General features: G+C 41.0%; 1 protein-coding gene across 8 annotated transcripts in view; it reads right to left on the reverse strand.

Annotated features, from left to right (window-relative positions):
• The window catches only part of LOC105479577 (forkhead box P1), a 630,259-nt gene that overhangs the window by 433,811 nt on the left and 168,682 nt on the right, over window positions 1–27,766 (reverse strand). Inside the window, exon 1 of one of the 8 annotated variants that reach the window (XM_071089095.1) lies at window positions 13,847–14,776. The exons of the other annotated variants lie outside the window; for them this stretch is intronic. The gene's annotated coding sequence lies outside the window, so the exon portion shown is untranslated. Of the gene's footprint in view, window positions 1–13,846; window positions 14,777–27,766 lie in introns of those variants that run through there. 8 annotated transcript variants of the gene reach the window in all.

Raw genomic sequence — 27,766 nt, forward strand, 5'->3', positions numbered from 1 at the left:
TTTTAATGAGCCATCATAACAAGTTTTAGCTATCAGTGAAACCACTTCATACCTAAATGACTTAATATGGTCTGTAATCTGTCTCTCTGAATTCGTATCTTTTGTATAACAATTCTTAAAAGCGATATATGCATGTGTGATGATTGCACATTATAAACTCAATAACCACACCCATGTGTCATCTTCAAATGGTATTTATTAAGGAAGGACCCATGTGTTCATGTGGCATGACAGAAACAAAGTCGTTCTTCAATCCAGCTCCTATTTATTTCAATGTCTAATGCTCTTAAGAGAATGGGTGGTTCTCTGTTGTTGAAAAAAAGTTTGTAACTGTCAAAACAAGAAACTGACTTGGTTACAGTCAGAGGCTTGTGATGCCAATACCAAACCAATACCAGAACATATAATAAAAAGAAAAGTTCTGTCAATGTTTCCCGAAAGTCTGTTTCTATGCATTACCCATATATCCAGCCAATTCAAAAGGGATGAAAAGTAAAAATTCTCTGCTGTAATACAGCCAATGCAGCCAGTGGATTTCCTTTTCTAACTTTATTTTTTTTAATGTCCTGTAGACTCATCGTAAATCATTTCCAATCTAATTCTCTGGCTTCCCAATTTTAACTGTCGGCCTTATTTAAAGAATGGCCTCTATATTTAACAGATTCCATATCCATTCTGAGAGCTAGTAAGCTAAAAAAGATGTTCTAAATGCATCATTCAACTGCGTGACTTTTTAAGCAGCTTAAATGTTAAACGGCCCAATTGTCTTACCTAGCAGTGATTTGAAAACTATATAGATGGCTTTCTACTAATGAAGAAAATTATAGTTTAGCGCACATTCCGAAGCTCGCCCTTCTAAATTTCAGGTGAAACGTTTTTTATAGCCATGTATTCTCTAAATACACCCGAACATGCATTAATTCATCAACAACAGAAAACATAAGAATTCAAAATTAACATAAGTACAAATTTTCCTTTTATCTGAAGATACACATTGTAACACCGGTTATTATTATTTCTTTTAACCTGTTGACTATTAGGGCTTTTATTAAAATGAAAACTTAAATGAAGTTTCCTAAAGCACAAGGTAACACTTAGTTGCTTTCAAGGGTGCTCAAGGGAGAAAAAGGGAAGAAGAAAAAAATGTAGTGACAGTTACAACAAATTAACAACATATAATAAAAATGCCATAAACATGCGGCATACATAATAAATCTAATCAAGTCTACAAGGCGGGCAGATAAAAATGATTAACTGCCACTATCCTTGAAAAGAAAAGAAAAATTTTGTCCCTAGCTATTCATCACAGCTAATGTTCTGACCCTAAATCTAACGTGTAGAGCGAATGGTCTTTACAGTAACACACTGTACCAACTAGAATGGCCTTTTCACTTCCTATTTTATTTTCTGAGAAATCAAGATAACAAAGATGTCAGAGCTACTTTTTAACTAAAGGTGTGGCTTTGGGGGGATGTTAGTAAAGGTTCTCAGAATCTTTATCTCTATTATTAGAAATTTTTAAATAACCAAAAAAAATTAAGTATTTGTGTATTGATAGGACAAAAATATTACCTATCTTGAGGCAACATTCCATCACTTTTTATTGGCTGACTGCATTCATTTCCTGATTCCGACATGGTGCAAATTCAGTGAGGCCTCCAATCAATTCGGACTCCACAGGCTAAATCTGTAAGGGGCGGGTTATAAATTTCACCCGAAGGAAATGTAGGAAAACTGAGGCTTTCCTACAAGGGAGGTTCTGTGGCTCACAAAGGCCTGCATCACTTTCATGAGCACCACATGGGTTCCTCTTGGCATAGGATCATCTTGACAGGTAGCAGGTTTATGACTGCTTTGCTTTTATAAGTGCTGTGGCAATAAGGGTTACCTGAAGTGAGGATGAACACAATGACAGGTACAAAACAAATATAATAAAATAAGTTAAATAAGGTGGAAAAGAACTGAAGTGGTTCAAATGAGCAAACTCCTACTTGCTCCTCAAAGAAAAAACAAAGAGCTTTCAGAAACATCTCCTCTGAGAGATGCAAGAGAATGTGAGTAAATTACAACAATTAAAAACCATTAAAGGTAGAATAATTGAGAATACCTGTTTAGGTAACAATGACTTTCTTGAATGCCTCATAACAGAGGGTCTATTTTTAATCATTCTTTTTGCAAAAACTTGCATAATTTAACAATAATTGTGGATTTTTAATTTTTATACATCCACAAGAACATGAAGTGAAAACCATAAATTATACTGACTCCAGCTGTTAAATGTTGGCATTTTGTCTTTAAAAAAAAAAAGTTCAAAAATCTGTTTCCTTAAACCAAGGAAATGTGGGAAAAGGCCATCCTGCCAGTGGAAACCTTCAGCAGCAGAAAGCTCGGGCTGCGGTTTCTTGCCGAGGCAGCAAACTCCACTGAAAGAGAAGTCGCTGCCAACTCAAATACTGTTTGCTTTCACACCCAAGAACAAACTGTGTGCATGGCGAAGGCATCGAAGGGCTCGGAGCAGCTGGAGCGGACTGCAGAAAGGTAACAGTAGTGTCAGAGCTACTGTAAACTGGTTCTCGCTTTTCTATCAGCAAGTTAGCATCCAGGAAAACAACGCGATGCCTTCACCTTGCATCCCAGCAGCCCTGAGTCAGGACCTACTGTAACTCAAAACCTCCTCTTTCCAAGTCAACAAGCCAAGGGACTTTTCAGAAAAAGAAAAAAGAAAAAACGACCCAGACAAAAGAAACACATACTTCAACAGTGGGATTCTAAGGGCCAAGAGGTTCAGGCTTGAAATGGAGTCACGAGGAATTTCCATATCTCAGTGCAACATGCAACCCACCTTCTCTGTAAGCAGGAAATGCAAAGGAAGTGTTCACTGCAACTTTGTAAACCAAAGGCAGAAAGCTCTGCCAAAGCAAATATCCTCACTGCAAGGCTTCTGCTTAAAAGGTCCTGCAAGTTACAGTTGTGCTTCATGGATGGGCGTCAGTAAGGATGTGTGTGTGTAGGGGGGGTCGGGGGGGGGGGGCGGGCGCAGTCAAGAATTCTATAGGAAGAGAAAAACAATCCAAATCTCCAAAAAGCGAAAGGCTTATTCGGTGATGACATTCTGTTCCAGTTTCAAGTAAACAAAGGCCAACTTCTTGTAGACATGGCACCATTGAAGGCCCAAGTCAAAAAAGGTTAAATAAGAAAGATTTTAAAATTTCCTTTGTGCATGCTGCTTTGAAATAAATAGTTCAAATTCTTCTGCAGTGCTGTGTAGGCAGGAAGGGAACAGCCCCCCATCTGAGACAAGCCTCACGTTATCAAAACCTGCCTCCCCATGCCTGGCCTGTTGCAAATCCAGAATCAAACACTGTTAATTATTTGCAGAAAAAATAATTTTTAAAGTAAAAACTCAAATTGTTTCTTCAAAAACTCCTACTCCATCTAAGTTCCCCCTCCCGCTGAACATCATTACTTCAAAGAGCTCGCAAAAATGTCATGGCCTCCAAACACGTATACGAAGGAAATGGTGAATGAATGGAAGATCTAAGTATTCTCCACTTGTAATAATAACATTTACCTAAAGCAAAAATATCACAGATTTCCAATTCTAGATTGGACCTTGTCAGGTTTCAAAATTAAGAGTCAACTTTATTGACTTCCTCCACTTTAAATTTAGAAACCTTTTTCTTATTGTCTTAACCACCCATGCCTACTTGCCCCCACTACAAAAAGTTTCATGGTTTAGACACAGGTTGAAAAATCTGCCTAACTATTTTAAATAAACAAAGACTGCCTTTCCTTCCAAATAAAAAGGAGTTTAAGAATTTGCCTCTCTGTTCCCCCAAGACACAATCATATAGCCAATTCGCCCACCTCCACCATGATTGATGTGATGTCTTTCCTTTCTTTCATCATTCCCTACCTTGTCTGGTCGCTGGTGAAAACCAGGAAGCCACAGACACACACTTTGGTCTTTTGCTTGTGCGGGCCTCAATTCTCCAATGCCAGGTTGCTGCCAATGTCCTTGCAGCCAATGGTAAACAGGCCACAAGGTTCAAGTTAACTGCAGAGCGTTACTACACTGAACATCTGGTCATGAATGAACGGATTGCCCACTAACTCTCAGCATTGGGCAGCTGATGAAAAATTCAACATTTTCCTTGTTGGCACAGTTGTTTTGGAGAATTCTCTAGAGCTTCCTGAATTATATTAAGAAAATTTCACTGCAGCAATCTATATCTGTGAGAACAGCTGGTGTTGAAAGGGATCTGCTGCTCTCTCTCTGTGCTGGGGGACTTCATGTTGGATCAGGACACTTTTACTACATTTGTCCTTGAAAACTTAGCCTTCGTTCAGGGGTGCAGGGTAAAGCAGGAAAGACAGCTCACGGATGCTGGATTCCACACAGACGAACATCTTAATTCAGAGTGAAAAATCTATTACTCAGTTAAGAAGGTATTAAGATCAAAACAGTTCATTAGAAATAGACCTGTCTCTGAATTTTCTTTAGCAAATGTATCTAATCAAAATTATTGTTGGGTTATGAAATCAGATTGGTCCTATCAGCATGGCACATTTCCTGAAGATTTTCAGTAGAAAATAATAGTCCTTTATAAAACTCAACTAGATGCAATGTGTCCAAACATTACTTTTTCACCACATAACTGATTTTAAACGCAGCAAAGTGTTTTATTAAACCTAAGGGTGACACAATTAGAGCAAACCCGATGTAATATGTTATATTATACTCAGCACTGGAAGAGGTCACAGTGACAGAGGTGTCTGAGGCTTAAGAAAAGGAATTCTCTAAAAATATAACGGTCGCGTTTAAAGGAATTAACTTGTTAATGGATATACGTGATATATTATTATTCTTTTTGTTTAAAAAAAAGGAAGTGGTAAACTTAAGTCAAGCTAAATTTAGGCTATTATCTATGCAGCATAAATTTCACTTCTGTGTATAAATGCTAACTTGCATATTTCTCCATGGTAACTAAACTATGATTAAAACAACAGTGAAACCAGCCTTTAAAGCCACCTGTTTAACTAGGAACAACCTAATTTACAAAAATACTTAAACTTTGGAAATTTCATGGGCATCTATACCGTGCTTTTCCCAGGAGAAAGCTCACTTTTCCATGAACATATAATTGCAATGCATTTGGCCGAGGTCGCAATCATTCTTTTTTTAACTAGTGTAATTTTGTTCACGTATTGTTCATGCTAACATAAGTGGTATTTAAGATTATAAAGAATAAGACTCTAATAACGCTTTCCAAGAAGGAAGTTATTTTACCGTTTGGAAGGGATTAATTTACCTAGAAAGTATCTTCACATTTTACAAAAAGAACAAATGAAAAAAGTGAGAAAATTCCAAACTGAAATGACTCTTTGAGATGGCAAGTCACATTCAAACTAATTTTTTTATTAAGATAGCCTGGTAATTTACTAATGAAGAAGTGGGCTATTTTATTGGTGAAATTAAAGAAATAATTATAATATGCCCAAGAATAGTAAAAATGTAGGTATAAGCAGTATTTTCTTATTTAATTATAAAACATAAAAGTAGATTTGAATGTGAATCATTTTGAAACCTTAGAACTGGGTTTACAATTTAAATACTGAAAACCCCATGAAGTTGAAGCATAATCATAATAGGTCAGGTTTGGTGTGAAAATCATGACTCATATTCATGACACATATTCAGAAATGCCTCATACTAAAACTTTATTATAATCAAAAATTGATCCTCAGTTTTTTTTTTTTTTGGTCTCCTGGTCTTTACATGATGTAATGTCTAAGACCACATTTCACACTGTTAAGTAATGATGACTATAGAAGACTCATAATAAAAAAAAAATTCATAAAATGTCACAATTTATAATTTTATGTATACTTGCCTCTCTAATATCACGTACATTTGCGCAATGGATGCTAATTAGATAACAATGGTATTACTATAATGTCTATAAAACCTGCCTTTAAAACCAAATTCTGTTAAAAATAGTCTTTTCAAGCTGACATAGCCCATTTCCAGGGTCATATTTAAAATAATTAGCACCATTGCTAGTAAATGTTCTAATAAAACTTGAAAATGATTTCTAAGCAAAATGCAAAATTCTCTAAAACTTAACAGGAAAGTCTTCCAGTAATCTGAGATAATCTTTTGAAGGGATGTCTATGAAATCAAAGAAGTTTTAACATTTTAAAGTTCAGATTCTCTAGGACCACTTACATGGCTCCTGAAAACTACTCTTGGAGAACCTGACCTGTGGACTCTCTTATCCCATCTGATTCTTTTTCATTTTTTAAATTTTTTTGTAGAGATGGGATCTCGCTGTGTTGCCCAGGCAATGGTGCTAATTATTTTAAATATGACCCTGGAAATGGGCTATGTCAGCTTGAAAAGACTATTTTTAACAGAATTTGGTTTTAAAGGCAGGTTTTATAGACATTATAGTAATACCACTGTTACTAATTAGCATCCATTGCATAAATGTACGTGATATTAGAAAGCCAAGTATACATAAAATTATAAATTATGACATTTTATGAGTTTTTTTTTATTATTATTATGAGTCTTCTATAGTCATCATTACTTAACAGTGTGAAATGTGGTCTTACACATTACATCATGTAAAGACCAGGTCTTGAACTCCTGGGCTCAAGTGATCATGCAGCCTCAGCCTCCCAAGGTGATGGGGTTACAGGCATGAGCCACTGCACCCAGCCCCATATACTTCTTTGACACATACAAATGTCCGCGGAGCAGAGCAAGAGTTTCTGAGAAGCAGATGGAAACAAACGCCTACACACCTGCATCAACAATGTCCACTAAAGAGCCCCAATTTCCAGGAGAGTCACCAGCTCCCCAAGAGCAGAATGTAAATTGTTCATATGCACCAGCCCAACTCCAAGGCAATCCAGCAGTTATTTTTAGAAGTCCAGGATTTTTGTTTTCTCACAACAATGATGAGTCTTCTTGAGAGACAGGTTTTTAAAACCAACAGTCAACTCTCCTTTTTAAGCCTTCCCATATTTCAAGTCGAGTTCAGCTATGGGACAAAAAATCTAGAAGAAAGAATTCCATAGGCAGTGGTCATTTGTTCTTTAATACATCCCAGACCTTAGAAGAAAAGGTCAAACAGGTTATCCGTGAGTGTGAAGCAATGCCTAGGAACCAATGAGGGAAGCAGGTAACTATACCCACCATGAATTTGTCTACTAGGTTTCTCCCAATATGATATAAAGCCTCTTCAATGGATCAAAGATACATTTTTATAATTTTAAAAATAGACTTTTGATAGATAAGGTGACCAAATTGAAGGATCATCAATAATAGCAACTTTGTATTTTGTATATGACTTTGCATTTGTCAGGTAGCTGCCATTTCATCATTATACCAACCCTTGTGTCAAAGGTACTGTCAGTCTCACAGATGGATGACTGTGGAAAAACTAAATGGCTTGTCCCAAAACTGCTGGGATTTGTTTGGGGACTCCAATTCCAGTGCTCCTTTCACTATTATGGCTCTTAACTAAAGAACTGAACTGGAGGCTGGGCGCGGTGGCTCACGCCTGTAATCCCAGCACTTCTGGAGGCCAAGGCAGGCGGATCACCTGAGGTCAGGATTTCGAGACCAGGCTGACCAACACGGAGAAACCCCGTCTCTACAAAAAATACAGAATTAACCAGGTGTGGTGGCGCATGCCTGTAATCCCAGCTACTTGGGAGGCTGAGGCAGGAGAATTGCTTGAACCCAGGAGGTGGAGGTTGCGGTGAGCCAAGATCACGCAATTGCACTCCAGTCTGGGCAACAAGAGTGAAACTCCGTCACAAAAAAAAAAAAAAAAAAAATTGAACTGGATAATCCAGACAAAACCATCTACTTCCCCCTAGTTAATATCTGGAGACTGTTTCACTGATTCTATTATTTGGCTCGTGGCTGAACAGATTCCTAGTTCCCTTTTAGCATTAAAATAATAGGTAGAAAAACAAAGCTCGGTATCTTATGACCCTGGTTTCCCAAGTCTGTAAGATCAGGCCCCAACTAATTCTGCTGCCTTGAGTCTTTCTGCTCTCCATCTTGTACGCCTTTTTTCCGTTCCTCAAACCCACCCAGTTCGTGATATCCCAGGGTCTGAACACTAGTTGTTCCCTACGTCTGGAGTACTTTTCTTCCAAGCTGCTCCTGGCTGCCTCCCTCTTGCCATTCAGACCTCAGCTCTAAAGTCACCTCCTCTAAGAAGCCTTACCTGGCTACCTCATCTACACTGGCCCAGGGGTACTCCTTATTCCATCATTCTGTTTTATTTCTCTGCACAGCACTTTCCTCTGATACTGTTCTTTGTTGTTTGTTTAGTATCTGTACCCTACTAGAATACCGGCAACACAACAGCAAGGTTCTTGGCAGTCTTGTTAACAGTTATACTCCCAGTACTTACAACACTGCCTGGCACACAAAAAGTCTTCAATAAGTAATTGCTAAATGAATGAATGAATCATATCCCACATCATATCAGTCTCCAATAATGTATCCTCCCTCTTCGTAATGTAGAGCCCTTTGATATGGTCAATGTTGTGCAAATTTCCTGTAATGAATGGGGGAGGTTGGTTATGAATGACTTAGCTATATTAAAATGTATTATAAATGCTCTGCAGATAAAAAAGACTGGTTTCTTTAATGATGTATCGAGTAAGAGGCATCTTTGCACCCACTGGGAAACATAGATGGGTTACAAAAATGCAGAGTTTAGTTACACAAATCCTTTCTATATTAATCAACCATCTAACATAAAAGAGAAGGCTTAAAGAAGAGCAGCTAGGGCCTCATTCAGGAGAAGGGATAGGGCAAAGCTGAGTCAAGTCTTAGAGTGCAGTCTATCTTGAACTCTGCCACCAGACTACACAGAACCTTGAGTGCTGGAACAGTAGAGCATCAAAGCAGGGGCAAGAATCCTGAAACTTTTGGAGCTGTCACAAAGAGCACGAAGCTCAGTAAGTGTCAGGTGCAACCAGGAATATGGTGCCCGATGATTGCAACCATAACTAGCAGAAATGGATTGCTCAGCTCTAACACATGCACCTGGGATGTTAGTTCAATCAACTCAAGTCTAGGAAGCAGACACAGTATTATCATCTCCATTTGGTAAATGAGGAAACTGGGCTTGGAAAGTTTAAGTAACTGACCCAGTTGCAGAGCCAGGATTTGACCCAGGAAGTCTGAGTCAAAGCCAAGCTCTTCACCCACAGGCTTGTGTCCTGTGAGGACAAGCTTCCTACCAAGCACTAAATAAAGACTCCTAAAGGAGCCACGGTCAGCTAAGATCAGGCCTAAAGCAACCTACCTGCAAGTAACACAAATTTCAGTGAAGACTAACTACACAATGTATGGGGCCCATGGCACAATGAACAGTTGGGACCCCTTGTCCAAAGATTTAAAAAATGTTTAAGAAGACAGCAACAGCAGAGCCTTAAACCGAGCGTGGGTCCCTTTTAAGTGCCAGGTCTTGTGAGATTAAGCATGTCTCACACCCACGAATACAGCTCTGATTTTAAGTGTTTTATTTCTTCAAAACTTTACTCCCTGTACTTCAACTGCATTCATCTCTGTATAAGGTTCGACGTATGAGTCATAAGGAATATATATATATATATACACACACATTTAAATGGAACCAACAGAGTCTAGGAGGGAGGGATTAGAAGCACGTGTACCTTTCCCACTTTATATTTTGAATTGTCTAAGCCATCAAGTGGCAGTCCCTGGAATTGCATGGAGAGAGCTTAGGAGGCAAAAACCCATTCAGAAGGAACCAGATCTAACTGGATTCCAAGGTTCTAAACGTTAAGAGGGTTGCAAAAGAGCCATCTACACTGCTCCACAGATTATGTGGACAAGCATTTATAATTTGGGAACGTTTTATCTGGATGGATTTTGCTAGTGTTTTCCAAGTGATATTCTGAATGTAGGTATTGTTGCCTGTGGTTCTTTGGACTGTTCAACAAATACTTTCTGAATGTACATTATGTGCCAGGGAATGTGACAGGCCTTGGGGCCACAGTTTTTGCCTCTGCGGAACTTACAGACTGAACACCGGGAAATAAATGTTAAACAAATAATGTTACAAATAGACGTATAATTACAATGTATGGTCAAGTCTACAAGAGCTATCAAGTCTGCAGTACCATGGGAGAAAACAATAGGAGGACCCTGTATTTTCAGCTGAGAGGACAAGGAAGGAAAACCCCATCAAAGCTCTCACTGATTTCACAGAATTAGTCTAGAAACCTTCGATGTCTTCAACGTATACTATTTAGAATAATTTCTCCATCTGCACTGGAAAAGACAGGAAAGTTCCTACGTCTAGTATAATTCCAGGTCCTAAGCTGTACAGACAGACCCAATCCTACAGTTTAACTGTTCTCCGTAAAACATTTTACAGGGATGCAAGGGAAGAAGGGAGAAGGTAGAGAGAGGGAAAGAGGGAAGAGGCAGAGAGAGTGGGGGGAGAGAGAGAGAAAGGGAGAGGAAGGAAGGAAAACCAGAAAGATCACTACCTTCTGTCCACAGAATACCTTTTAAGATCTAACCATTTTCTTTCTTTATCCTCCTCCAAAAGCTTGAAAACACTTCGTACCACTCATAGCTTCTATCACTCCAATGTCTTAACATTATTTTAAAAGAGCTTTGTGTGTGCAAATAATGCTAAAACCAGAAATTGTGCCTCTTTCCTTAGAAGCATCTATCTAATCTGATTGTATATATGTCAAGTCGATGTGTGCAATATGTATGTCAACAGTGCTTAAGTAATATCTTGTCTCCACTTGCTTCTGATTTCTTTGAATTCTCATACTAACCACTCTCATTTTTTTTTTTAAACAGTGCTGGGATTTTCCCTCTTTGAAACTTGACAGAAACATAAGATATTTCAGTTCTTGCTATGAAGCACTAAGCACGCTGAAAACATCGCCAGCCCTTTAGTCTCATTAGTTTCCTTTAAACACCTACTTTGCTGGTATAAGCTAATGTGAACCCTTTTCACCCTGTTTAAATTCCAACATAAAATTTGTACACAACAATAAAACATGTGGCTCATTTGTCACGCTTCCAGGAGCAACTATGTCACTCACACCAAGAACCACGGGCTGGGTGTGCAGAGTGATTTCGCTCCCATTTCACATCACTCAATTGTACCTTCTGTAGAAAAGCTTTTAACAACCACATCTGGCCTTTAATAAATCACTGCACTTTGTCTTCCTGCCAAAACTCCTCCTTTATCTAACTTACATCTTCATGATGAGATAGGAAATCACGCATTATGGTGGTGACAAACAATTGTAATTATGTCATTAGTAGCCATTTAGTCTACAAAGGTGCTCAAAAAGGAAATACAATGGAAACTAAGAAATATAGGGTAACACACTGATCACAGTTCTAATCCGCTTTTACTTCATGAGTGTAAAAAGCTGGCATAATTCTTGGGCACAGCAGGCAGTAATGGCATACCACTTTATGAACTATACAGCTATTTTATTCCCCTATCTACTTAAAAATAAAAAAGCATTTAATAGCTTGATTTAGACATAAAAGTTATTTGTGATGCCTCACTGATTATAATATTTATTTTTCAACTGTTCGTAGAAGTGACTTTCTGTGTTAGGAAAGAAACTTGAGTTATTTGGGTTTATGAAATTTAACAGCTATATGTGTGTGTATGTATCTACATACACACGTGTATATGTGTGGGTATACAGGTATGTACATATGTGTAGGTGTATACATATGCATATGTGAATATGTATACACAAAACACATTAAGACACATCTCTAAAGAGTCAAACAACTTCACAGTATGATACATTCTGTAAAGTTCCCAAGTCATGAAGAAACAAAACTACAAACCAGAAATTTAAGAAAATGTGACTACCCTTAAGGAAAGTATAAAATACCCTTTATTCCACCATCTCCCACCATACATTTTAGAAACAAGAAATTCAAGCAGGTTTCAAAATAAGCAGCTCTTTGGGTATACCTGAAGTTCTAAAATCCTATGCATTTCACTAAAGTCGATAAAAATCAGCTCCCAGATTCCACACGGAACATAGTTCCAACATTCACCCAGACGGAAGCACTACTGACAACCAGGGTAGGGAACGGGGGTTTGCAACCTTTGATAACCTACAACCTTCTGAGATGGAGCATGATGAAATTTCCTCTTACCACATCTCAACCTTTGAAATGCATACACCTAAAATATGTAAGTAAAATGAATCCGAAAGCAGTGTGGTCAAACATTAGCAAGGGCAATTTTATGTATAACTACAGTCAGCCAATTCACTCTCCACACCTCTTACAAACCTTCATTTTACTGGGAAATCTTTCCATGAAACTCTGTAAATAACTCTACAAATCATTTAAAAATTTCTCCAATGGTTAATTTGAAAACTATTTAGCAAACGCCTAGTATGTTCCACATCAATCTGTGAATCCCAAGATAATTAAAATGTAAACCCAGAGACAAAAAATTGAAACTCAAAACACCGATGCCAAATCTAACTAACGCTGTGTTAATAATTATGACCATTATTTCCAGATATATAAATTTTTCATGTGATAAGCTTTCATTTTTTCACCTTGCACTTGGCAGTGTATGTTTTCCTGGGAGGGTCTGGGGCTGAACCCATTAAAAAAAATTGGGGGCAAGTACGTAAAAAATGTTTATGTCACCATAATATTGAGGCAAATCTTTTTTTTTTTTTTTTTTTTTTTTTTTGAGACGGAGTCTTGCTCTGTCGCCCAGGCTGGAGTGCAGTGGCCTGATCTCAGCTCACTGCAAGCTCCGCCTCCCGGGTTCACGCCATTCTCCTGCCTCAGCCTCCCGAGTAGCTGGGACTACAGGCGCCCGCCACCTCGCCCGGCTAGTTTTTTTTTGTAGTTTTTTTAGTAGAGACGGGGTTTCACTGTGTTCACCAGGATGGTCTCGATCTCCTGACCTCGTGATCCACCCGTCTCGGCCTCCCAAAGTGCTGGGATTACAGGCTTGAGCCACCGCGCCCGGCCGGTGAGGTAAATCTTATTGATATCATTACCTGGCTGATTCAACCCAGTGCTGGCATGAACACAATGAAACCAATTTTTTCAAAATTTTCATGGACTTAATCTAATAACCAGGTAGTTAGCTGTACTGGGTGTTTCTAAGGCATATACTTTCTGTTTTATTAATTTATGTATAATTTTTTTTTTGAGACGGAGTCTCGTTCTGTCACCCAGGCTGGAATGCAGTGGTGCAATCTCAGCTCATTGCAACCTCCAAACTCCTGAGTTCAATCAATTCTCGTGCCTCAGCCTCCTGAGTAGCTGGGATTACAGGCACGAGCCACCATGCCTGGCTAATTTTTGTATGTTTGTAGAGACGGGGTTTCACCATGTTGGCAAGGCTGGTCTTGAAATCCTGGCCTCAAGTGGTCCGCCCGCCTTGGCCTCCCAAAATTCTGGGATTACAGGCGTGAGCCACCGCAGCCGGCCAATTTATGTGTAATTAATGCTTCGTGTTGACTTGCATCTGAATACAGGACCACACATTTTCAAAAGATGCTTGGGAAGTAAAAGAAGCTGAATTTTTCCCCATCATTTTTGTTTAAAAAGAGAACAATCTCCCATATCAATGATCTACATTGTGTTAGAGGTAGAAGCCCCACCACAATTTTTTTTGAGGAAAATTAGAAAGTGACTATTTCAGACAAAGAAAGTAATCTCCCAATAATAAACAGAGGCTTCAGGAGAGCACATAAGGAGGAGGGAAGTCTACGTTTCATAAAAACAGAACAATCTTCAGTCAAATTTACCTACATGCTGTCAGCTTGCTTTTCTCTTCATCAGTCTGTCTCTTGTCTAAGATGAATCCTTCCGCACAGGAGTCTCCGCCACCCCTACTCAAAAAACTTTGACATTTAAAATTTTACTTTTTCTAAGGAAAGCTTATCTGAAAACTCACATGCTTCTCTAGTTACATATGAAAGAAACTGTACTTACATCAACATTATCTTTATTTATCAACTCCCCTGCACATTGCCCCCTGGGTACCAACAGTTCAAAAGTTCAAAAAGGGTTTTGAAAATAAACCAAGATAGAAAACAGGCACCAACTCCTATTTGGAACTTACATTCTCGTGCCTTCTAGCATTCTCTGGATGATGGATCAAGAGGAATGATAAAAGAGACAGAGAGAGAGGCAGCTGCCAGGGGAGGGTATCAATTGGTGTGGATAGCATTTCTCACACCGACTGAAAAATTCGTGTTGTCCCCAGAAGCTGTCAAGCTAAGCAAGGGACAGATCTACATATCACACCTCAGGATGAGAGGCAGCAGCTGAAAGCCTCATTCACTCAGAAATCCTGCCTCTCTTTTATTCTTACATTTTCCTTGTTTTTAATGCTATTTTTATTTGGCTTCCAACATTCCTCTCTGGGTTTCTGTTAACCTCTTAAAAGGGATGTGGGACACAGCACATGAACAGGTCTGTATGCAGGACAACCTGTGCTGGGCATCTGGAACTATCTCTGCTCTAGTGCTGCACTAATTGGTTGATACCTTCCTTCACTAAATCTTGTTACAACCTGTAACTAAAGAGGAGGCTCTCCCCATTCAATCAATGAAGCGGGATCTCTCTCTTCAAACAGACAAAGTGAATGGACACAACACAAATTTGAATCTGTCTGTTATCAGACACCGGGGCCCAGGCAGCCATTACTTCCTCCCTGGAGCACCAATTCAGTCCAGCTGGGAAACAGTTATTCTGCACATGGAGTTATCCCTCACCCCTACCCCCACCCCAATCCTGCTCCTCACCAGGCTCCAAATGCTGTGAGAGAAGGAATGGCACACAAACATCTTCCTCACTGGAGTGGTAGCAGGCTCTGAACTGGGGATCAAGAAACCTTAGTGAGTGCAGTTTACTGTCCTAATTCTACTTCCAGGTATTTACTCTAAAGCAGTTCTTGCACATGCCAACGACGTTTATTGCTTTAAAAATAAAATCATAGGCCGGGCACGGTGGCTCACACCTATAATCCCAGCACTTTGGGAGGCTGAGACAGGTGGATCACTTGAGCCCAGAAGTTTGAGACCAGCCTGGGCAACACGGCAAAACCCTGTCTCTACTAAAAATACAAAAATTAGCCAGCCATGGTGGTGCACGCCTGTAGTCCCAGCTACCTGGGGGGCTGAACTGGGAGCATCGCTTGAGCCTGGAAGGTTGAGACTGTAGTAAGCCATGTTCGCGCCACTGTACTCCAGCCTGGGCAACAAAATGAGACCCTCTCTTAATCTAATCATAAATGTCTATCATCTGTGGAATGAATAAGCATAATTCATTGATAAATGACAGAATACTTTGTACATTTCTAGCAGCGTTCGTGAGATCTACACGTCAACATGATACTTTTTTCAAAATCATGCCTGAATACAGCATGAAGTAGTTAGGATACAATATAGTTTGACACTAAACTTGTAAATGAAATACACACTCTCAGAAAAGGCTACCTGTGTACAGAAGTGTATATAAATGGAATGGAACGGGTACCCCAAGCTCCTGATGGAATGTGCTGCTGAGAAGTGGAAAGGGGAAAAGTTAAAAGAGATCTTAGGTGTTGCTGACATGTTTTATTCCTCTTAAATACATCTAGAAGCAAATAGGACAAGCTGCTAAGAAGGGTTCCTTCAGGGTGGAGGGGATGCAGATGACTGCTAACCCTGTACATTCCTCTAACTTGTACATGTCTCAGGCTCTCCACTGAATCCCCTCCCTGCCAAGTGAATTCTGAAGATGGTTTGAAAAATCCCTCTATCAACTAGGTTGTCTTTTTACACATATTTAGCCAAGTACCCTCTTCGTCAGATAAGAGATTTTATAAGCAAAACTAAATTAGTTTCTCAAAAGAGGAAGTTTAGTTTTTTGTTGTGTTTTTTCTATTTGGTAGAAATATCATAACCCCGAATATCAAGTGATCAGGAATAGTGAAGCTAGATCTTCTCCAAGTCACAAAATCCTCGTGTGTTCATGTGTGGCATGTACATGTCTTCCAGTCTGATGTAGTGAAGAACACAAACTGTTCTTCACAGTTCTAGCTGGGGCTAGGAGTATGGAACCCTGATTTAACAAAAAGCTCTCCTGGATCTCTGAGCTGGAGATGGTGTTTTCAAAAAGTGATGTGGCTCATCACTGAAAGTTTTCAGGGTAACGGCTCATAAATGGTGAAGAAAGAAAGGCAACAGAAAAACGAGGGAACAGTTTCAAGATTTGGACTGGGATTAAACGAGGATTACTGATGTGAGAGGTGTGTGTGTGTGTGTGTGCGTGTGTGCGCGTGTGCGTGCGTGTATGTGTGTGTGCATGTGTGTGCGTGCGCATGCCCTATGTTTATAGGAAAGAGTTTAATTCTCTCTCTGATAAGAATAAAGGACCCGGCCTGGGCACGGTGGCTCACGCCTGTAATTCCAATACTTTGGGAGGCCAAGATGGGTGGATCACTTGCACCCAGGAATTCAAGACCAGCCTGGGCAACATGGCGAAACCCCATCGCCACTAAAAATACAAAAAAAATAGCCCGATGTGCACCTGTAGTCCCAGCTACTTGGGAGGCTGAGGTGGGAAGATTGTTTGAGTCCAAGAGGTGGAGGTTGTAGTGAGCCAAGATCACACCACTGCACTCCAGCCTGGGCAACAGAGCAAGACACTGTCTCAAAAACAGCAACAACAACAAAAAAGTAAAGGATCCAAGAAATGATAGAATTCCAAATATGATAAAACTGCCCATCAAAATAGATGGCATGTGAAGAAAAGAATGTAAAATTCCTTTTGCTTTCAATATTATTAACATGAATGATAACAAAAGATGTCTTTCTAAAACAAAGAAGACATATGGCGATGGCCTACAGATAATTACCTTAGAGGAGGGGATGGGCAATGGAGATCCCCGTGTATTGGGTTATTTCTTTTTTTTTTTTTTAAGATGGAGTTTCGCTCTTGTTGCCCAGGCTGGAGTGCAATGGTGTGATCTTGGCTCACCACAACCTCTGCCTCCCAGGTTCAAGTGATTCTCCTGCCTCAGCCTCCCGAGTAGCCGGGATTACAAGCAATGCACCACCATGCTTGGTTAATTTTGTATTTTTACTAGAGACAGGGTTTCTCCATGTTGGCCGGGCTGGTCTCGAACTCCTGACCTCAGCTGATCCGCCCACCTCAGTCTCCCAAAGTGCTGGAATTACAGGCATGAGCCACCAGGCCAGCCTGTGTTGGGTTATGTCTTTTGGAAACAAGACTTTATTGTTACTTTTGATACTATTAATTTGTTTCCCAAGAATGCCAGAGCCAAAGCACAAGTTTTCTTAGTGACACCTGACCAAGTTTCTAAAAATGTTGTACAAAGGCCATTAAGAAGAAAAAAAAAATAATTGTTGACTTTAAATATGCAGGCAAAAGTCACAGTAAATAACAATAATTTGCTTGGAATATTGTTCCATACAGCATTTCACAGAAATCCAGCATACAATTTACAAGAAAGTGCAGGCAAATTAATTGTATACTTTCACCTTTTCTTCTCAATTCACATATGAGAAGAATAACATTTTACCCCACGCAGAGAAGCCCCATAGGCCGCATAGGGTTTTGAAAAGAGACTAATCAATAGTATCAACTGAACCTGAGATTAGATTAAACGGCAGACAGAGGCAAACAGCCTATAACCATTAAGAATCCTCATTCCCATGGCTTTCAACCTCCTTTTCCCTGATGGCAGGCAACATGGCAATATGGTTTATCATGCAGAGACTGAATCCAGTACAAAATGCCACCCCCAGCCCAAGGACTGACACTGGTAATGGTTTGTGAAACACCTCCAAAGGTGCCGCACCAGCGTGCAGCCACCAACTTCCACATTTCCATACATCTGCCTTGCCAGCCTTTACGTGGAGGTCTTCCAAAGACAAGGGGCAAGGAGGCATGGCCCCAGACTCACAGTGAGCCTTGGGTTCAAGTCCAGGTTCCCATGTTTAGTCGCTGTGCGAGACTGTGGAAGAGTGGTTGGCCTTTTCTGATGCCTGCCATCCTCCCCTCTGGAAAGGATATAGTATCAGCAACTACCTCAGAAGGCAGGTGTGAATGTAGGGTGTATAAATTAGTTAGCCAGACATCAGGGTAATCTATATTCTGTGCATCCAAATCATCACCTTAAGAGTAAAAACAGTAGCTGCCATTTATTGAGCAATGATCATGTGAGACACACAAAAGCCCTTTCACATTTCTGGACTACACCACCCTGGGTAGAAGTTCACAGTATTCCCAGTTTGCAGATGGAAAAACTGAAGCTAAAAGAATAATCTGCCCCGACAGCCAGCCAGGAGGAGGTAGATGTTGGCTAGGAGGCCAGGTTGATCTGAATTTAAAGCTTTAGGCCCTAAACCAGAGTTCCACGTTCCCAGCTGCACCTCAGAATCACTTGGGAAGCTTATAAAAGGCCAATGTCCAGGTCAACCTCCAAGCCAATTAAATTGTAATCTCTAAGATTAAGGGCCCAGGCAGCATTTTTTTTTTTTTTTTTTGAGACGAAGTTTCACTCTTGTCACCCAGGCTGAAGTGCAGTGGCTCAATCTTGGCTCACTACAACCGCTGCCTCTTGGGTTCAAGCAATTATCTTGCCTCAGCCTCCCGAGTAGCTGGGATTACAGGTGTCCACCACCACGTCTGGCTAACTTTTTGTATTTTTAGTAGAGATGGGGTTTCACCATGTTGGGCAGGGTGGTCTTGAACTCCTGACCTCAGGTGATCCACCCGCCTCGGCCTCCCAAAGTGCTGGGATTACAGGCGTGATCCACCACGCCCGGCCAGGCAGCAGTATTTTTTAAAGCTTTTCACTCCAACATGCAGCCTTGTTGGAGAACAACTGTTCCAGTCACCATACCATACCAGACAAGTGGTCCTTCCCTGATGAATTAGTTTCATTTTGCTGTGTAACAAATTACTGCAAATTTAAGGGCTTAAAACAACACACATTTCTTATCTTACAGTTCTGGAGGTCAGAAGTCTGAGATGGGCTCCAATGGGCTGAAATCAAGGACCCTGTTCCTTCCAGTGGAGAATCTGCTTCCTCACCATTTCCAGCTTCTCAGAGCTGCTCACATCCCTTGGCCTGTGGCCTCTTCCTGAATTATTTTCGTTATATTTTTCTTTTGTTTTTAATTGACACATAATAATGGTATATATATATATATGGTACAGTATGATTTTTTGACACATGCATATCTTGTGTGAAAAGCAAATCAGGGCATTCCATTTCCAAAGTCAGCAACATTGAGCCAAGTCCTTCTCGTGATGCTATCTCTCAGGCTCTCTCTCGCTTCAGCCGCCTTCTTCTACTTTTAAGAACACTGGTGATTCTGCAGGGCTCACCCAGATACTCCAAGATAACCTCCCCTTCTCAAGGGGGCAGGTGATCAGCAACCTTAATTCCATTTGCAACCTTAATTCTCCCTTGCCATGTAACATACCATATTCCCAGGTCCAAGGGATTAGGATGTAGAGCTCTTTGGGATGTGTCACTCTGCCTTCCACACCTGACAATTCTGCCTCCAGATCAGGATCACAGGCACAAGTGACACATTCTGACAATAACGTGAAAGTGGGTCTCGGTATACAAGCCTCCTGCTTGCTTTACAGTCTTACGGTGAGTATTTTACCTGCCCCTGCAACTTAGGTACCAAGCACAGTGCTTGCAGCACACCAGGGGCTCAACAGATGTTTGTGGAGGGAAAAAAAGAAAGGATCTTGCATTTCTCCCGCCACAACAGTTTATATCAGATATGCTATCATGTTCAATAAGGAAAGAGATAACCCGGGCTGTTTCTAATTGGATAGTCACAGGAGAAATTACTGCTTGATTCTAAATGCAGCAACTCCACTCTGTTTCTTGCATTGGGAACGGCACGCCACCCATTCTCCCTAGCACACAGAAGCCTGCATCTAATTTTACAAGAGCTTGAAAGTAATATGTCCTCTAACTTGAATTTTCTTTGCCAGTGGCCACCACAAAAACAAATGACTTTCAGCAGTGTGTGTTTCACTGGGTTTGTGTATTGGGTTGTTTTTTGGAGGCTGGGGATGGGGGGGTGGCGGGAACACACATTTAAAAAATCATGCTTCTAATCCTTAAAAAGACTAAAATAGTTTCATCCTTTCATAACCTGTCATCACGCATGTTTTTCTAAAATTAAACACATATGGCTCAAGCCAGAGTTACATTATGCACCATATTATGTAATTATCTTTTCAATTTATTACTCCTCAAAATAGAAAAAGATTAGCCCATGTTTCTTAAGTCTGAGTAAACATATGGCCTGAGGATTGTAAATGACATCCTATCTTTAAAAGAAGTTCCAAGACTAAACAACATACAATACTCCCTTCGGAAAGGCCATATGTGGTATCAGGGTTGTGAGATACAGAAGAACTGTGTCTGTCTGTGTGTGTGTGTGTGTGTGTGCGCGTGTGTGTATACATCTTTTTGCTTTCTGGCCATGTCTTTGATGCCGTGAAATATTCCTGCTGGCGGATCATAAACAGCACAAAAATAGGGACCAAAAAAAAAATCTCCATTTCAGCATTTCCCATTAGCCTAGTGCACTTGAGTCCTGTTTCATCCATAAGGAAAAGGTTCCCAGTCATCTGGGTGTTCGTACAAGAATTATCTTTCTCTCTACAATTCAGGGGCTTTGTACCCGCTTCCTCGGCAGCCTGTGTACATCCCATTCTTCATGTTCCCTGGTGATTTAAGACCTCCTTTGAGACCCTGTGCTTGATCACTGTCCTTTTCTTCCTCGTCAGGAAAGAGAGCAGTCAAGCAGGGATCCTCATCGCTGCCAACGACTCCCTTCCCTACAACTACATTAAAGTTATTCCGGAGGCTCCCAGCAGTGTGTGGCTTAGTTAAGGGTCTGACAACGTCCCTATTATCAGAACCTTTCTTCAGGGGGGTTTGTAACTCGAAGACTTTTAATTTGCAACAGGCGGAAATTTTTGCATGGGGCTGCCAAGCATAAAGGAAATATTTCAGAGGCCATTCAAAGTGAAATCAGTTTAATTGTTTATTCCGTATTGAGGGATATCAGAAATGAAATGCTGTGAGTGGGTTTCTGATGCCTTTATGCTCCTCTTAACTAGAAAGGATGGTTTTGAAAAATAATTTTAAAGAAAGCCAAGCAAGTTGAAAACCAGCTAATCAGGCTCGCACACAGCCGTTACCATGCGTACATTCACGAGGTTTTTAAATATACATTGTGCCATGAATGTCCAGCAGGAATTCGTGGATTTCAGACTTTTCTTCAAGAAAATATCATTCCCAATGGGCTGATACCAACAATTTCTAATGGTACAGCCAAGCAAATTTTAGGAACAGAGCATCTGATAACATTGTATTGACTAAAGCGGAACCATTTAGATGAGATAGTAAAACAGTTCGCAGATGGTCTGCTCTGCCATGATGCAAGAGTTTCTCTTTTTCAGAGCATAAAAGCAATCCTTTTCATTTGCTCTAAATGGGTAAGTAGAGGCAAGGGGCAGCAGACACCCTGTCATAACCATTCCACAGTGCAGCATATAGATCCTGGTTTTTAATTACTAGGATGAGACTACAGTCCACTAAAAATAAACCACTAAGTTGGCTAGAAAAAGACATATCTTAGAGGCAGAATCGATGAACAAATCTTTTGGGCTACATCCTATGTTTACTGAATCTTTGGAACCAGAAATGCCACGTTTAGCTTATTTAGCACCTCATTATTTAATGCAGATCAATGCTGACATTCCCCCAGAGAAATGTATAATAGTCCAATCAGGAAGGAATATGAAGTGCAGATTAACGTGCACAGCAGGTTTTATCCTTTATGAGCAGGCTCTCACTGCTGGGCCTTTGCACTTGCTGTTCTCATTCAGGAATGCTCTTCCCTCAAATAGTCTCATGGCCCCCTCAGGTCTGTCTTTTTCTTTCTTAATGTTCTTAAGTAAAAACAGCACATTCCTCACCCACAGTCTCCATTTCTTTATCCTGATTTATTTTCTCCATGCCACTTACCACCAAGAGAAACATTATATATATTGTTTGATTTGTTTCCCCATCTAGGATACAAGCATCATGAGATCAGGGAGTAGTTTTGGCCACTGCTGCATACTAATCTGTGAACTAGTACCTAGAATGTAACCAGCACTGAGATATTTACTGAGTAAAGAAATAAACAAGAGAATGAATGAATATGCTAATACAACCGCCTCTGTATCCTCTTTGGTAGGCGGAAGGCAAGAAGCACGCTAATCTGTCTATGGAGGCAAAACTGCACTAAGACTCACCTATCTTTTTGGAATGAAGAATGGCTTGAATCTAAGTTATTTACCTTGAGGGAAAAAAAAAGCTATTTCAGGCTATTCTGACATTAACAGTGAGAAAATTAAAAACAAAAAACCTGGAAGTAAAAGTAATGTAGTCCAGCAGTTAGGGGTTTTAACTCTGGGGTTAAACTGCCTGGGTTCAAGTCTCAGTTCCTCTCCTTAAAAACAGTGTGCTGTAATCCCAGCACTTTGGGAGGCTGAGGCATACGAATCACTTGAGCTCAGGAGTTTGAGACCAGCCTGGGCAACATGGCAAAACCCTGTCTCTGCTAAAAATACAAAAAATTAGCCAGGTGTGGTGGCATGTGCCTGTAGTCTCAGCTACCTGGGAGGGTGAGACTGGAGGATAACCTGAGACCCAGAGATCAAGGCTGTGGTGAGCTGTGATCGCACCCCTGCTCTCCAGCCTGAACAACAGCATGAGACCCTCTCTCGAAACCAACAACAGCAGCAACAACAAAACAACAAAAAATAGTGTGGCGTGGCCAGTTATTTCACGTCTCTCAGTGTCAGCTCCCTCACCTATAAAATATGGCCAAGAACAGGACTTAATCACTCAGAGTTTTCACGAGGATGCAATAAGCTACTTCAAATAAGCACAGTGCCTGGTATAAGATAATTGTCACAACATTGTACCTACGAGTTATTTTCCATTTTAAAAAAGCAAATATCTACCAGACTGAAGATTCTGAGATATAGAATCAGAAAAGACTCTGATCTTTTGATATTTTTTACTGAATCAACTGCCCACAATTCTTTTTAAGTTAAAAAGTCTGTTTCCTTATTGGAGCTAGTTAGTTGTAACATTTATAGATTTCAGGTGGATTATTATCTTTGTTTCCAACTTTTTTTCTATTCCAAGAAACTATGGTATGCTTCTAGTTGTGGCTTATCCTTCCTGATGTAATTTTACTTACTTGCAAGAGGCACAACCTCCTTCATTCACGATAAGCTGTGTCCTTATGATTATGTAGCTAAAAAGGCATCCACGGGTTTTTTAAATTGTACGCACACATCGTATCAATGTTTCATGTGTCCTCTCAAAGGAATTATGAAACAAATATCAAGCCTCGCTTTAATACATTTTTTAAAATTTCCCCAAACATTGATTTTACGTTTCTGATCTCTTAGAGGGATATATCACGGAAGAATCAGGACTTCAAGTGGAATAGGCTTTGTTCTATAATACCTTACCTTTTCAAAGTTGAAAGACACATCATATTTTTGTCCTTTGTATAAAAAAGCAATAAATGTCTTTTTCCCAGAACAAACATTTTTCTATGGCTTTTCTTAAGAATGGCTGGTATTTGTCTATTTCCTCGCCTACTTCTCATGTTAGAAGCTGACTAGAAGTATGCCTTATCACGTGTGGCTTCATATATGTAGTAAAACAGACAAACAGGCAAGCCATTTACTCCCAAAGATGCTGATTATTGGCCGGGCGCGGTGGCTCAAGCCTGTAATCCCAGCACTTTGGGAGGCCGAGACGGGCGGATCACGAGGTCAGGAGATCGAGACCATCCTGGCTAACACGGTGAAACCCCGTCTCTACTAAAAACACAAAAAATTAGCCGGGCGAGGTGGCGGGCGCCTGTAGTCCCAACTACTCGGGAGGCTGAGGCAGGAGAATGGCGTGAACCCGGGAGGCAGAGCTTGCAGTGAGCTGAGATCCGGCCATTGCACTCCAGCCTGGGCGGCAGGGCGAGACTCCGTCTCAAAAAAAAAAAAAAAAAAAAAAAAAAAAAAAAAAAAGATGCTGATTATTAGGGCTTTCCTTAGGAGCTCCAATGTTAGTCATGTGCAAAGATGTAATTGAATTAATCCACTCTCTATGGAGCACAACAGGATGTAAAATAACTTTTAAATTCCCACATATGAAATATCCATGGTTATTACCCTTTGACATCACACAATATGTAGGACGTCTACAAATTTGTAACCCCTAACTCCGTTCACATATTTCTTATGCATCTGCTCCAGTTCCCCCTCCAGAGTGGACCAACCTGTTGTGGACTTAAACCAGAGGCTGAATGGTCGCGCATCCGTGTGTGTGTGTGTGTGTGTGTGTGTGTGTGTGAGACAGAGTCTCGCTCTGTCACCCAGGCTGGAGTGCAGTGGTGCAATCTCGGCTTACTGAATGCTCCGCCTCCCAGGTTCAAGCTATTCTCTTGCCGCAGCCTTCCAAGTAGCTGGGACTACAGGCACCTGCCACCATGCCCGGCTAATTTTTTGTATTTTTAGTAGAGACGGGGTTTCACCGTGTTAGCCAGGATAGTCTCGATCTCCTGACCTCATGATCTGCCCGCCTTGCCCTCCCAAAGTGCTAGGATTACAGGCATAAGCCACCGCGCCCGGCTGAATGGTCTTTATACCATGTCTTCTGATCACCTGATGCTGGCAGGTGGCAGGCAAAGCCCCTCATAAAGAAGGACCCATCAAGAGTGGCATCAGTTAGTCCGCTCCAGTGTGGCAGTGCAAATAAGGACCACTGGCTTTTGAATGAGGGAAACCTCAGTTCCAATACTGCCTCTGCCACTTAAAGCTCTGATCCTGGGCAAGTCACTTCATCTTTATACACCTCCATTTCTTCATCAATCATCTGGAGTAGGGGAAGCGGGCATCCCATCACCCATCCGCCGACTGAGATGTGGCTGTGTCAAATGAGATAATTTACATTACAAATCCCAACACTGTGACTAAAAGTAAAGCCCAAAAGTCTCAAAAATAATGAAGAATGTTGTTATTACTATTAAAAGCGGAAGTGCTTCTAAACAGAAGTCACTGTGTCTTACACTACAGCACCTGTCTCCCCCTGCAGTCTTTGAAATGACCTCTGTTTTCTGGACAAATCATTCTTTTTCCTGTTTGGCAATCTATTCAAAATCCTTGGGACACTTAAGAGGGGCAGGTCACATGGTGCAGGGGATCTGGAGACATCTAGACTTGCTCCTGGCACCTGGATGCCTTTGGGCAAGTTATTTAATGTGTCTTGGTCTCAGATGCTTTCTTTGCCTGGAACTCCATGAGGGCTCAAAGTTACTATCTCCCAAACTACCTTCTACAAAGAAATGATGGGGTTTATAGGGTGGGGTGAAGCGCAGGTTTCTAGGACTGAAGTACTGCTCATGTTGGGGGGCATGTTCTCATCGAATGGGCCCCCAAGGCTGCTTCTGCCTTGATCTCCATGTTATGACTTTGTTAAGGAGGTTAAAAAGATCACAGTGGCCGGGCGCGGTGGCTCAAGCCTGTAATCCCAGCACTTTGGGAGGCCCAGACGGGCGGATCACGAGGTCAGGAGATCGAGACCATCCTGGCTAACACGGTGAAACCCTGTCTCTACTAAAAGATACAAAAAACTAGCCGGGCGAGGTGGCGGGAGCCTGTAGTCCCAGCTACTCGGGAGGCTGAGGCAGGAGAATGGTGTGAACCCGGGAGGTGGAGCTTGCAGTGAGCTGAGATCCGGCCACTGCACTCCAGCCTGGGCCACAGAGCGAGACTCCGTCTCAAAAAAAAAAAAAAAAAAAAAAAAAAAAAAAAGATCACAGTATTCTGGCCAAAGTGGGCCAGACTAGGGACTAAAACATAAAGCCAAAGAAAATCACAAATGGGGCATAAGAACGCCCAACTACCCTTTGAAGAAAATGTTACCCAAGAGGGATGCACCATTCTGAAGACTTCAACATGACGCAACCAAACCTTGTCCTTGGGTGAGTAGAAACAAAAGACATAGAAAGGAAAATGGGTCCTTAAAAGAGGCTGTAGTCCCAAGAAACACTGGGCTCACCCTTCACATCTTGTGAACTCCACCATAGACTTACCCCACCTCTCCTCTACCTTCTCCCTGGGAACCCAGGCACCAATACAACAACTCGTAATGCATGTATTTTTTTAAAAAATTGGGCCGGGCGCGGTGGCTCAAGCCTGTAATCCCAGCACTTTGGGAGGCCCAGACGGGCGGATCACGAGGTCAGGAGATCGAGACCATCCTGGCTAACACGGTGAAACCCCGTCTCTAGTTAAAAGAAATACAAAAAACTAGCCGGGCGAGGTGGCGGGCGCCTGTAGTCCCAGCTACTCGGGAGGCTGAGACAGGAGAATGGCGTGAACCCGGGAGGCGGAGCTTGCAGTGAGCTGAGATCCGGCCACTGCACTTCAGCCTGGGCGACAGAGCGAGACTCCGTCTCAAAAAAAAAAAAAATAAAACTGACAAGGAAGAATAAACATATTTGGGGGTGAATATGTTTGTCTAATTAAAAATATTTTCCTGCTTAATATAGCTAACCGGCTGGAGAATTAATGTGCCGCCTGTGCACATACGTAGTAAGAGTTAAAAAAAAAAAAAAAAAAAAAAAGGAGGAATTTCAGGAGGTGCTTTGTCTTCTGATGTACAGAAATGAACGCCCAAATTCATACACAGGGCTTCGTCTTTGAAACACACGAAGGTGGAGGAGGCAACAAACCAACCAACAAACCGACAAACAGCCAACTGGCTATTCAGCTAATTAAAACACACATACACACACCCCAAATAGACACACACACGCACACCCCAGACACACACACCCCACCCCAAATAGCCAACCAGTACGGAACTGGCTAAATAAATGACACTTCATCCACATGACACAATGCTGCCGCTGCCATTACAAAGAATGATACATACCCACACTACTGATAGAGCAGAATGGCACACACACAGACTTGCCCACACACACATATACACACATACTGTACTTTTACTACTTGTTTAATTTCTGTCTTCTTTCCGTCACTAAACTTCCCCCCACCCTGCAAAATTTTATTATAAAAATGTTCAAACATCCAGACAAGTTGAAAGGACAACATATGGAACATCCATACACCTGCCTCTTAGATGTTGCCAATTAACATTTTACTTTACTTGCTTTAGCCTATCTTCGTTCATCTATTTTGGTTTTTGACACAGATCACAGCAAGTTCCATGATATATTTTCAAGGAAAAAGACAAACTACCAAACACATGTACAGTATGACCTCATTTTGAAAATATATATACATGGGTGTGTGTGCTTACATACCTAGAAAAAAAACAATAGAAGGAAATACCACACAATGTTACCAGTAACATTTTATATATTTTTTCCCCTCATTACCTATATGTACCTTTTTCTTTTATCTCTCATTTAAGCCATCAACATTTATTCCTTGTGAAATAAATAGATATGGAATTACGAGAAGGAGCCAAGGATGAGGGGAGGAATGTGAAGCAGGCAGGAAGGATGTAGGGCAGAAAGGGAAGATTCAAAGCCATCCATCCATTCCTCCCTGGGCTGCGGAGGCTCATGCTAAAGCCACCCA

The sequence above is a fragment of the Macaca nemestrina genome, chromosome 2 (genome assembly GCF_043159975.1).
Source record: "Macaca nemestrina isolate mMacNem1 chromosome 2, mMacNem.hap1, whole genome shotgun sequence".
NCBI lineage: Eukaryota > Metazoa > Chordata > Mammalia > Primates > Cercopithecidae > Macaca > Macaca nemestrina.